This window comes from Nannobrachium achirus (assembly GCF_963921795.1).
Source record: "Nannobrachium achirus genome assembly, chromosome: 18".
NCBI classification, from domain to species: domain Eukaryota; kingdom Metazoa; phylum Chordata; class Actinopteri; order Myctophiformes; family Myctophidae; genus Nannobrachium; species Nannobrachium achirus.
Genome location: NC_137825.1, coordinates 30,390,955 through 30,402,918, shown reverse-complemented (window position 1 = coordinate 30,402,918; position 11,964 = coordinate 30,390,955).

Below are 11,964 nucleotides of genomic sequence, written 5' to 3'. Positions count from 1 at the left end.
GGTGTAACTAACCCTTAGCAATACAATGGTTATATGTCACAGTTATTGTCCACGACATTGCAAGCGGCGCGAAGGCCAGCGGACCTTGGTCCTGCTCTTTGCGCCCGAGTGCCGCAGGCGCGAGTGCCCGCGAAGAGCGGGCCAGGGCCGCGCGAGTTACGTAGCCGTGGTGAATGCAATCGTTATGGCCTGGGCAACCGCACGATAAACGCATGAATGGAATGAAACGCGATGCAGGTGAGCTCACATTTCACCATAACTAAAGGAGGTTTTAAAAAAAAAGGAGTTTGGCTTATCGGCGTTTGCCTTATCGGCAGTTGGCTTATCAGGACGTGCCCATTCAAGGAGCCAGTCCTATTGTTCATTGCTTTTCAACTTTACAAACTGACGGCTAACATAGAAAAGAACAACTCAAAAGAAAACTAGAAGACATCGGTTGACTCTGCTACAGACAGTTTGCAGGTTCAAGTACTGGAGGAGACCATCAGGGCCCTGTTTCCTGAGAGGTAATGATCAGGGGTTATGTCTTAAATAACTGTCCAGTTGAAATCTTACAAAACCAAAACAAGGAGGTCAATCAAAAAGCATTTCTCTGCTCCATTTTATATATATACGTACATGTATGAGTGTGTCTAACGGAGGTGATCCAAACCTCCCCACCCGGGCTTTGAACCCAGGCCTCCCATGTGAAAGTCCATTATCTTAACCAACGCTCCAAAGGGACATCCCTATGGAACAAGGGAGATATTAGACTTTTGAGGCTTCAAGGCTGGGGCTGCGAATCTCTCCACCACACTCACCCCCCTTTAGACCTCCTCCTACAGGGAAGCCCAGATCTGGGTCACAGCACCATTGTAACAGAGGTGATCCGAACCTCCTCACCTGGGCTTTGAACCCGGGCCTGCCTCCCGCGTGAAAGTCCAATATCTTAACCATCGCACCAAAGGGACATTTATGGAATGAGGGAGATACTAGACTTTTGAGGCTGGGGCTGCGACTCTCTCCACCACACATACACATACACATACCATATATATATATATATATATATATATATATATATATATATATATATATATATATACATATATATACATACATATATATACATACATATATATACATATATATATATATACATATATATATATATACATATATATATATATATATATACATATATATAGCAATATAGAGACCAGGTTTTCTGTCAGTCAGTACAGGCGGCAGCCGTTCGCAACTGGTAAAAACGAACCCAGCCCTACCCTTCCTTCTTTGTATATAGTTTAGTGTTCTATTCGTCTGTCATTCAATGTTATATGAGATAAGCGTAGTCTTTTCTAGGATCTCCTTTTACTAGACCTTGTACCAGAGAACTGTACCGTCATGCAACTGTACCTTTTCCTATACAAACTTCTAATAAGGTCTTCAATCAAAACTGACAATTTAGTTCAGAATTTTAGCCTTGAAAAGGTCAAATTACACCAGCAAAGACCTGTGGTGTGGGAGGACTGGTGATTTGAACATGGCACCTCTGAACTGAGAGACCAATGATCAGTCCACAACAGAGAATATCTGCAGTGAGAGATAGTGTAGTTGTCTAAAGCTCAGACTCTCAGTGCATAGGTTGCTTGTTCAAATCCCAGTCCTGAAGTTCATTATTGGAATATTCATTTTAAATATCACACCTTGAATACAAATTAAGTACTTAAAAGCACCAGAGAATATCTGCAGTAAGAGCTGGTATAGTGGTCTAAAGGTCAGACTCTTAGTGCAGAGGTTATATGTTCAAATCCTGGGCCTACTTCATTGCTGTAGAACTTTGAAAGTTTTTCACGATTAAATTAAAGAATTACTCAAAAGCACTAGGAACTGCCTCCACTGACAAATGGCCTAGTGGTCTGAAGATCAGACACCTAGAGGTCCCATGTTCAAATCCCAGTCCTTGACAGATCATTACTGTATTATTTGGACCTTTTCAAGGTTAAAATATAAAAAGAATTACTCAAAAGTACCAGTAAGTATTTACTACGAGTGATGGTGTAGTGGTTTAAAGATTGGACTCCCAGCTCAGAGGTTCCATGTTCAAGTCCCAGCCCATCTAATGTTCATTCCTGAAGTGCTTTGACCTTTTCAAGCCTAAAATACAAGAAAACAACTCAAAAGCACCAGGAGATACCTGTTGAGGGCCCAAAGGTGCCTTGGCTCAATGGTGTGGTGCGCTTGATTGGTTGTCCCGGTCCTTGGTTTCAGACAGGTTCAAGGCCCATGCCCAAGGTACACGGAGGACCATGGGGAGGGGTGTCTCTCCCCCTGTTTCCTGAGAAGTAAAGGTGTGGGGTTATGTCTGAAATAACCCTGTCCAGCCTTACTTTTACAGGAAGAACTTGGTAAATGGTGAAATTCACCTGACTTAAAGGTCAAATTACTCCAGCAATGAACTGTAGGAGGACTGGGAATTGAACTAGGAACCTCTGATATGAGAGTCTGATCATTAGACCACTACACCAACTCTTACTATAGTTAATTTATGGTGCTTCTGGTATCCCTCCCTCTGTTTCCTGAGAAGTAAAGGTGTGGGGTTATGTCTGAAAGAACCCTGTCCAGCCTTACTTTTACAGGAAGAACTAGTTTGGTAAATGGTGAAATTCAACTGACTTTTAGTTCAGAATTTTACCTTTGAAAAAGTCAAAATACTCCAGCAACAAACTAGGGGGAGAACAGGGAAATGAACATGGAACCTCTGGTCTAAGAGTCTGATTGTTAGACCACTACACCATCTCTCACTACAGACCCTGTTTCCTGAGAAGAACAAGTTAAAAGCAGTGTGAGGTGGCTGGTACCAGTGGCACAACAGACTAGGCAGCAGGATTCCTTTTTGGTTCAATCATCTTGTAGTATCAAAACTAATGTTTGAAAATAGAGGATCTACAAGCTGAGAAAAAAGAAAATACTCCGGTAAAGTAAAAGTACCTCAAAATTGTACGTAAGTACAGTACTTGAGTGAATACAGTTACTTTACTCTGGGTAAAACATAGAGCTGCATTGTGTTGATAAAACTGACTCAAAAGATATGTTATGTAGTCTACTATAGCCTAATAATATAATAATGATAATAATAATTAAAAACAAACTGTAGGGAACATAAAATTAAGAGACCCAAAAAAATGTATAGTGTCTGACCTACAGATGGGGTCGCGCCGAACGGAGCCAGCGCTTGGGATACAGTTTGGTCTAATTCTGTAATTAAAGCAACAAAGTAGATTTATTTGAGGTCATTGTGCTCTAAGAAGCTGTCTTAAGATGTTCTTGGGGGAGTTGACCCCCGGACCCCCTTTGGGGAGTCGTAAACCCGATGTTTAAAAAGTTAGTTTCTGGGTCAGCTGGGACTTAGAATCTGGCGCTCCGCCGGCTCCGGGCGCAGCGGCGGCGCAATGAATGACGAACAAGAACAGCAGCTGCGTTCATTTTCAAAGTCAGACCTGGCCCAGTTTCCAATTGTTTTCTAAATAAATAATTATAATCCAGTATCTGGCTTAAAGTCCTGTTCGCAATTTGGTGTTAGGGGAGTTTCTCACCTGAACTGAGTCAGTGGGTCCCTAGACATGAAAAATCACAGAGGTGCTCGTCCGCCATAGTGCCAGGAATGGCGCAATGGCCGAATCAAATATGGCTGCCATCGGCTATGATGAAAATCCAACTTTTCTGTTTCTGGGTGTATATGCACATGTAATACCTCTATTTGGACTAATTGTGGTGTGGGGAATTCATTTCTGATATTGTTTTGACCATTTTGGGCGATTTGGACCTCAAAAGGTCATGGTCAAGGTCATTTTGCTATTCCGAAGACCGTGGGCCATAACTTGGCCATTGTTAGGAGTAAAAACAGGTGCAGTAGGTCTAAATCAACTAATGCTGACATGTATAATTCATTTCTGACATTGTTTTGACCATTAAGGATCATCTTGTCTTTGAAATATCAATGTCAATGCCATTTTCTAAAAACGATTTTGTTCATTACTTGCACTTTTATAGTATTTTTTGTAAGTTTGTTACTATTTTATAGTAAGTTTGTTTTGTTTATAACAAAAGACATACTAGTGGGAAATACAACAAGTAAACATCCACATTTAACTTTAAAGGGGGGTTTTAAATGGGTGTTTAAATGAGCAAATAAGACTATTTACGAATAAAAGTGACAAATAAAATCACACAACAAAAGCACACACAAAATTAAATAACAATTTCCAAAGTGCACCATATTGGGATTGTGTGCATCCAAGTTAGTATGATGTGTTTTTACAGGATGTATTCAGCAAGGCAGCCATATCCTCGAGGGTCGAAGTGTTCCTTGCATCCGTCCAATGTTCCATTGGTTCTAGTCTTTCCTCAGGTTCCTTGGCTGTTGCAAGCAGGTGGCAAGACATGCACTAGAAAGGTGCCTTGTTGGTCTCAGGCAGCAGTTGTACTTCTCTGCTACCAATGCTGTCTTGTTCTGTCAAGGTCTTTGCCTCTCCAAAGTTTGTTAGATATTGTATTCGGTCAGAAGCCATAGCTGCATGCTTAGTCCCCACCTGGCCCATGCAGTCATTTCCAGTTTCCAAGGCATATGTCCCCTGATCACTGTCTTGGCTAGTGGTGCTCCAAGATGAGAGACTGCTTGATGCTGTAGAAGCATGTGCCGCTGCACACCTAGTGCCATACTGCTACCAGATCTACTTAATCCCCAGTGCTTGGAAGTATCACTACGACAACTCTCTGGGGTCCACTCATAATCCTGGCGACCCATTATTCCCTCCATTAGGTTAGGGTTATGGGTAGGTTTAGTTATAATAGGGCCAGTTGACTCCACATGTACCAGCAGCTTGGTGACAGCCTCCTCAATCTAGTTCAATCTTTGGGATCTCTTCACCTCCAGCCCCTTTTGCAGGGAGCCACTCATCATCATCAGAGATAACAGAGTCGATAGACGCACCCATCCCTCATCAACTTTACACATTCTGGGTGTCTGAGGTGAACAAACAGCTCTCCAGCTGTGTGTTCGGAATATGGTGGCCATTCAAGCTTGTGGCGATGTAGGTAGAACGGCTGCCTTGGAATCTGAAGGTTCCAGGGTCGATTTATGTCTCCTCCTGCTTATTTGTCGAAGTGTGCTTAAGCAAGACACTGAACCCCTAACTGCTCCCGATGAGCACCTTGCATGGTTTCTTGGTGTGAATGTATGTGTGAATGTGTGTGTTAATGGGTGAATGTGAAATACATTGTACAGCGCTTTGGAGAAGAGCGCTATATACTGTAAATGCAGTCCATTTACCATTATCAGCTCTGTTGTCTCTGTTGATGATGTCGCTAGTGGAGAAGAGATCCCAGACATCTTGAATAGGATTGAGGAGGCTGACACCTGGTGCATGTACAGCCTCCATTATAACTAAGCCTATCCCTAACCTTCACTAACCTAATGGTCAGAATAATGGGATGTCGGAACTATGAGCGGACCCCAGAGAGTTGTTGTCTCCTTCACATTACTGCTATACTACACCCCATATTTCCAAGCACTGGGGATGAAGGAGATCTGGCAGCAGTATGGCACTGGTGAGACTCACTTGCACTGCATCAAGCAGTCTCATCTTGGAGCACCACTAGCCAAGACAGTGATCAAGGCACATATGCCTTGGAGACAGGAGATGACTGCATGGGCCAGGTGAGGATTAAACATGTAGTTATGGCTTCTGACCGAGTACAATGTCTAACAAACTTTGGAGAGGCAAAGACCTTGACAGAACAAGACACAGTATTGGTAGCAGAGAAGTACAACTGCTGAGACCAACAAGGCACCTTTCTAGCGCATTTCTTGCCACCTGCTTGAACAGCCAAGGAACCTGAGGAAAGACTAGAACCAATGGAACATGGAACAGGGCATGACATAAAGGCTTGTCCTGTTGTCCGGGACAAGTGCCCATACTATGGAGTGGAGGGAGCAAGGGGGTCATTAGCCGTCCTTTTGTTATTATTTCAATGTATGAAATTTTTATCCAGACAAGTGACTTTTGTCTCCGGACAAGTGAATGGGAAATATACTTGTCCAAAGGACAACTGCCTCAAAAAGTCAATGTCAAGCTCTGATGGATGGAAGGAGCCCTTTGACTTTAGTACACTCCTGCCATGTCTGAAGCAAGACACTCGACACTGATGGAGTTCTGTGCATCATATTTTGCCATGGAACAATGCCAAATCCATCCTGTAAAAACACCTCATACTAACTTGCATGCACACAATCCCAATATGGTGCACTTTGAGGGAAATTGTTATTTAATTGTGTGTGTGATTTTGTTGTGTAATTTTATTTGTCACTTTTATTCGTAAATAGTCTTATTTGCTCATTTAAACACCCATTTTAAACCCCAATTTAAAGTTAAATGTGGATGCTTACTTGTTGTATTTCTCACTAGTATGTCTTTTGTTATAAACAAAACAAACTTACTATAAAATAGTAACAAACTTACACAAAATACTATAAAAGTGCAAGTAATGAACAAAATCGTTTTTGAAAAATGGCATTGACATTGATATTTCAAAGACAAGATGATCCTTAATGGTCAAAACAATGTCAGAAATGAATTATACATGTCAGCATTAGTTTGATTTAGACCTACTGCACCTGTTTTTACTCCTAACAATGGCCAAGTTATGGCCCACGGTCTTCGGAATAGCAAAATGACCTTGACCATGACCTTTTGAGGTCCAAATCGCCCAAAATGGTCAAAACAATATCAGAAATGAATTCCCCACACCACAATTAGTCCAAATAGAGGTATTACATGTGCATATACACCCAGAAACAGAAAAGTTGGATTTTCATCATAGCCGATGGCAGCCATATTTGATTTGGCCATTGCGCCATTCCTGGCACTATGGCGGACGAGCACCTCTGTGATTTTTAATGTCTAGGGACACACTGACTCAGTTCAGGTGAGAAACTCCCCTAACACCAAATTGCGAACAGGACTTTAAGCCAGATACTGTATTATTAATAATACATAATCGACTAGATGATAACAATAACGATTACACTATAGCCTACAGCCTAGTAGCCTATCTATCTATCTATCTATCTATCTATCTATATCTAACAATCAATCACGCACGCACGCACGCACGAACATGGGAGAGAGAGAGCGAGAGAGAGAGAGAGAGAGGGAGAGAGAGAGAGAGAGAGAGAGAGAGAGAGAGAGAGAGAGAATGAACAAAGTAAATATAGAATTAGAATTTAAAAAAAGTAAATACAGGCCTATAACTAGAAGTAGGCTAATTAGATCTCGAACATGTATCTCAACAGTAGACTACTAAGAAGAGACATGTTCAAGTGGCTCAGTGATGGATTAATGATCAAATGCAGTCACTGCCATCTTTTTTTCAAGAGATAAATTATTGATAAATAATCAAAACAAACAAAGATTTCACCGGCAGGTGGCTCAATAGGTTGAGGTGCTATGCGTAAGATCCTGAGGATGGTAGTTCAAACCCCACTGAATTCTTTGTGGGGAAGCTTTCCATTGCAGAGTAATGGCTCAAAAGATCAGAGAATCATCCTGGTAAATTACATGATAGGCTATTAGTATTCATAAAATATTGTGTAGGAGTGTGTTTGTTCAAAATCAGCCAAGTTCACAACCACCTAGCTGGTTCATATTTGAATTAACTATCTTGGCTGTGTGTGTGTGTGTGTGTGTGTGTGTGTGTGTGTGTGTGTGTGTGTGTGTGTGTGTGTGTGTGTGTGTGTGTGTGTGTGTGTGTGTGCGTGCGTGCGCGTGATTGATAGATAGGCTGTATAGTGTGCGTGCGTGCGCGTGCGTGATTGATAGATAGGCTGTATAGTGTAATCGTTATCATTGATTGATTGAAGAATTTATTAGAAGTTTGCAATAGGAAAAAGTACAGTTTCATGACAGTACAAATCACTGGTACAAGGTCAACTAAAAGGAGATCCTAGAAAGCCGAGGCTTAATTATTTCCACAGGAACCACTTTAAGTATCTCATAAAATCATCTAGTCGATTATTATTATTATTAATTATTTATTTAGAAAACAAGAATAAAAAGTAGTCAAAAAGACGTTTACTTTTCTTATGCAGTCGCGTCGCGGGTCGTGAGAACATGCATGCGCGTGCACGTGCGGTAATAATAATAATAATAAACTGGGCCAGGTCTGACTTTGAAAATGAACGCAGCTGCTGTTCTTGTTCGTCATTCATTGCGCCGCCGCTGCGCCCGGTGCCTAGTATACCTGATTGCAGACCGGAGCACGGGGCGGAGTGAACGCGGCAAGGGGAGTGAACGCGGCAAGGGGCGGAGTGAACGCGGCAAGGGGCGGAGTGAACGCTACCGTAAGTGAACGCGGCGGTGGGCGGAGGCGTTTGATTATTGTCCACGACATTGCAAGCGGCGCGAAGGCCAGCGGACCTTGGTCCTGCTCTTCGCCCCCGAGCGCCGCAGGCGCGAGTGGCCGCGAAGAGCGGGCCAGGGCCGCGCGGCCGGCGGAGCGCCGCGCGAGTTACGAAGCCGTGGTGAATGCAATCGTTATATTTATGCCCAGGCCGTAAGGCCTGGGCAAGCCCACGATAAACATCAGCATTGATGGCTGAATGGATAGAGTCGCCGACTTGAGTGCCAGAGATCACTAGTTCGAATCTCACCGTCGCCTCACTGCACACGTCACCGAAGCCCACGATAACCGCCGCGTTCACTCCGCCCCTTGCCGCGGTCACTCCGCCCCGTGCCGTGGCCTGCAATCAGGTAAGGCTCCCCGGAGCCGGCAGAGCGTCAGATTCTAAGTCCCAGCTGACCCAGAAACTAACTTTTTAAACATCGGGTTTACGACTCCCCAAAGGGGGTCCGGGGGTCAACTCCCCCAAGAACATCTTAAGACAGCTTCTTAGAGCACAATGACCTCAAATAAATCTACTTTGTTGCTTTAATTACAGAATTAGACCAAACTGTATCCCAAGCGCTGGCTCCGTTCGGCGCGACCCCATCTGTAGGTCAGACACTATACATTTTTTTGGGTCTCTTAATTTTATGTTCCCTACAGTTTGTTTTTAATGATTATTGTCATTATTATATTATTAGGCTATAGTAGACTACATAACATATCTTTTGAGTCAGTTTTATCAACACAATGCAGCTCTACGTTTTACCCAGAGTAAAGTAACTGTATTCACTCAAGTACTGTACTTAGGCCTAAGTACAATTTTGAGGTACTTTTGCTTTACCAGAGTATTTTCTTTTTTCTCAGCTTGTAGATCCTCAAGGTCAAGGTGGCAACCTTGATTTCAGCACATTCCTGGCATCCTTCGCTCTTCATGGATACAACATTTCATTGTCTCACCTAATCCAGGTCATCATTTTCTTGCTTAAACACATCAGAAGTCAGTCTGCAAAGGAAAGATTCAGGTAGGATTGAACCTACAATCTCCAGAACATGTAGCCAGTGTCTCTACACGCCCAGCCATCTGCTACTTGACATTCAGTTTCATTTCGATTTAAAACATGTAGCTTGCTGGCCTCCTTCAAAACTGCACTGAAATTCACCTTTCAGGAGGCCAGAGGCGGAGGTTCCCAAACCTTTTAGCTTGTGACCCAAAAGAGAAATGTGATGTTTACCTGGGATCTACAAGCCATTTAAAGGAGAGTAAAATTGAAATGAGCCATCAGTGTTAAAATACAAAATAATTACTCAAAAGCAACTGAAGAGTTCTGTAGTCTAAAGATCAGACGCTATAAGTGCTGAGGTTCCATATAGTCCTCATACATCTCTATTGTATCTTTTTCAAGATGACTTTTAGTTTCCAGGCTATCTGTCATTTGATTGTTCTGGCGAAACACCTGAAAAAAGTGAGTCCCATCAAGGCGGAATGAGGTCCAAGTCAGCCTAGAATCTCTCGATTTACAGACAGAAGTGGCCTTCTAGAGGTCTGACTTGGACCTCATTTGCATGAGTTTTTTTCGCTTTGATGGGACTCACTTTTCTCCGGGTATTTCGTCTCGATGGGACTCGCCTTTTTCCAGGTGTTTTGCCTTGATTGTCATAATTGTCTTTTTTCTTATTAGACGAACAACAAATTGTGGGAATTTCTCCTGGAGGTGTCAAACTCCCAAAATTCACCAGAACACGGAAATTACTATCTACTATGTTAATTTTTTTCCGGGGGAGGACCCCCAGACCCCCCCTTTAAAGGGTGGGGCCATTGCATGCCGTCATACACAGATATTAATTTGAGTCATGAATGCATTATTATTAAAGATGGATCTTACATTGCTTAAGTCATCAAATCAATTTCTGTGCGCCTACTTTTTGCAGTCATCTGATCATTAGAGTGCGCGACCATCACTCAATCACCCCTCGCAAATGTCTCTTAAGTGCTTTTGACTTCTTTTGTATTTAAGACTTGAAAATGTCAAGGTTCTCTGTAGGATTGGGATTTGAACACTACAATGTTTGTACTCAGAGTCTGTACTTTAAACTTCTAGACTGACGTTTCGATGCTAATGCATCTTCATCAGTCATGTCCTTTTGAAACACTAGCATGGAACTACAGGTTGACTGGGACTATGGCATCAAGACTTAAATGCAAAAGAACAAGTCAAAAGTTCTAAAAGACATTTGTTCACAGACTTTCAGACAGACATCTGAGCACAGACGTTGAGTGTTCAAATCCCATTCCTCCTACAGAGAATCTTGAGAATGGGAAATGTACTTGTCCAGAGGACAGGTGCCTCACAAAGATGATGTCAAGCCCTGTTGGTGTAGTGGTTAGAGTATATGCCCTCTGTGTGGAAGGTGAGTGGTTCAAACCCTGCCTAGGCAAACATTAGCAAACGGGAGAATACGACAGCCAGCCCCCCGTGGCCTCCAAGTAACAAGAAATCTTGTGAAATAAAATGTCGCCAATCATCAAGGATGATGATCCACGAAAGAAGAATGATTTTACTTTTTATTATGGCATAATGTTTTGTCAAAATCTTTACCATTCTGTGCAGATCTTCAATAATTGTTGAAACCCAGCCAGCACTGTATGGACTACACAAAACCAAATCAATCAACAGTAGTGTCACTCACAAGACAGCCAGTGTTGCACCCATTTAACGTTTTGACAGGCCATCCACATAAATATCAATTTTATAAAAGGTGTAAAATCCCACCCTGGCTAGACCCCATTACTGACAGGAAATGGTTCAGAAATGATTTGAACGTGGAATCTCTGTGATGAGAGCCTGATTATCAGACCTCTAACACCATCTCGCAGTTACTCCTAGCAGATGTCTCTTGTATTCTTGAAGCGTTCTTTTGTATTTTAGCCTTCAGTTAGATAAAGTTGAAGTAGACCACTACACCATCACTTTCAATCTCAGTTAGCCTTCAGTAAAGTTGAAATACTCCAGCAATTAAAGCTGCATTATGTAACTTTCCCGTTCGACCTATAAACAGCAACCACGGTTCCGCAGTGAAGCAAGGGTGAGGAACCAGTCTTCTTGGGGTGTTGTCTTCCTTTCACTTAACCTTGGAAATGATACCAGGGCTGACACCAAATAATGCTGCCACTCTACATTAATGAAACACCAGCTTCCACTTACCCTATTGCACAGGCCTTAAGGGTCAAACGTGACATTTTTCCATGGGTGCTGGGTTGCTGCTTGGAGCATACACAAACTCAAAAGTAGCAGGACCCGCGCTCATGTGCCAGTCACACACCTGTACCTGGCACACAACTGCCAGCAGGTGTGTGCTGGTGCATTCTTCCACAATCCTTAGAAGTTATACAGTACCTCATTGTAACCGTGACTTATCCATTTATCAAGCATAAAAATATTATTGAAGGGGAGAAATTATCACAAACCTTTTGTGAGGAGTTTATATACACACATACACACACACACACACACACACACACACTGTATAAAATGTTCA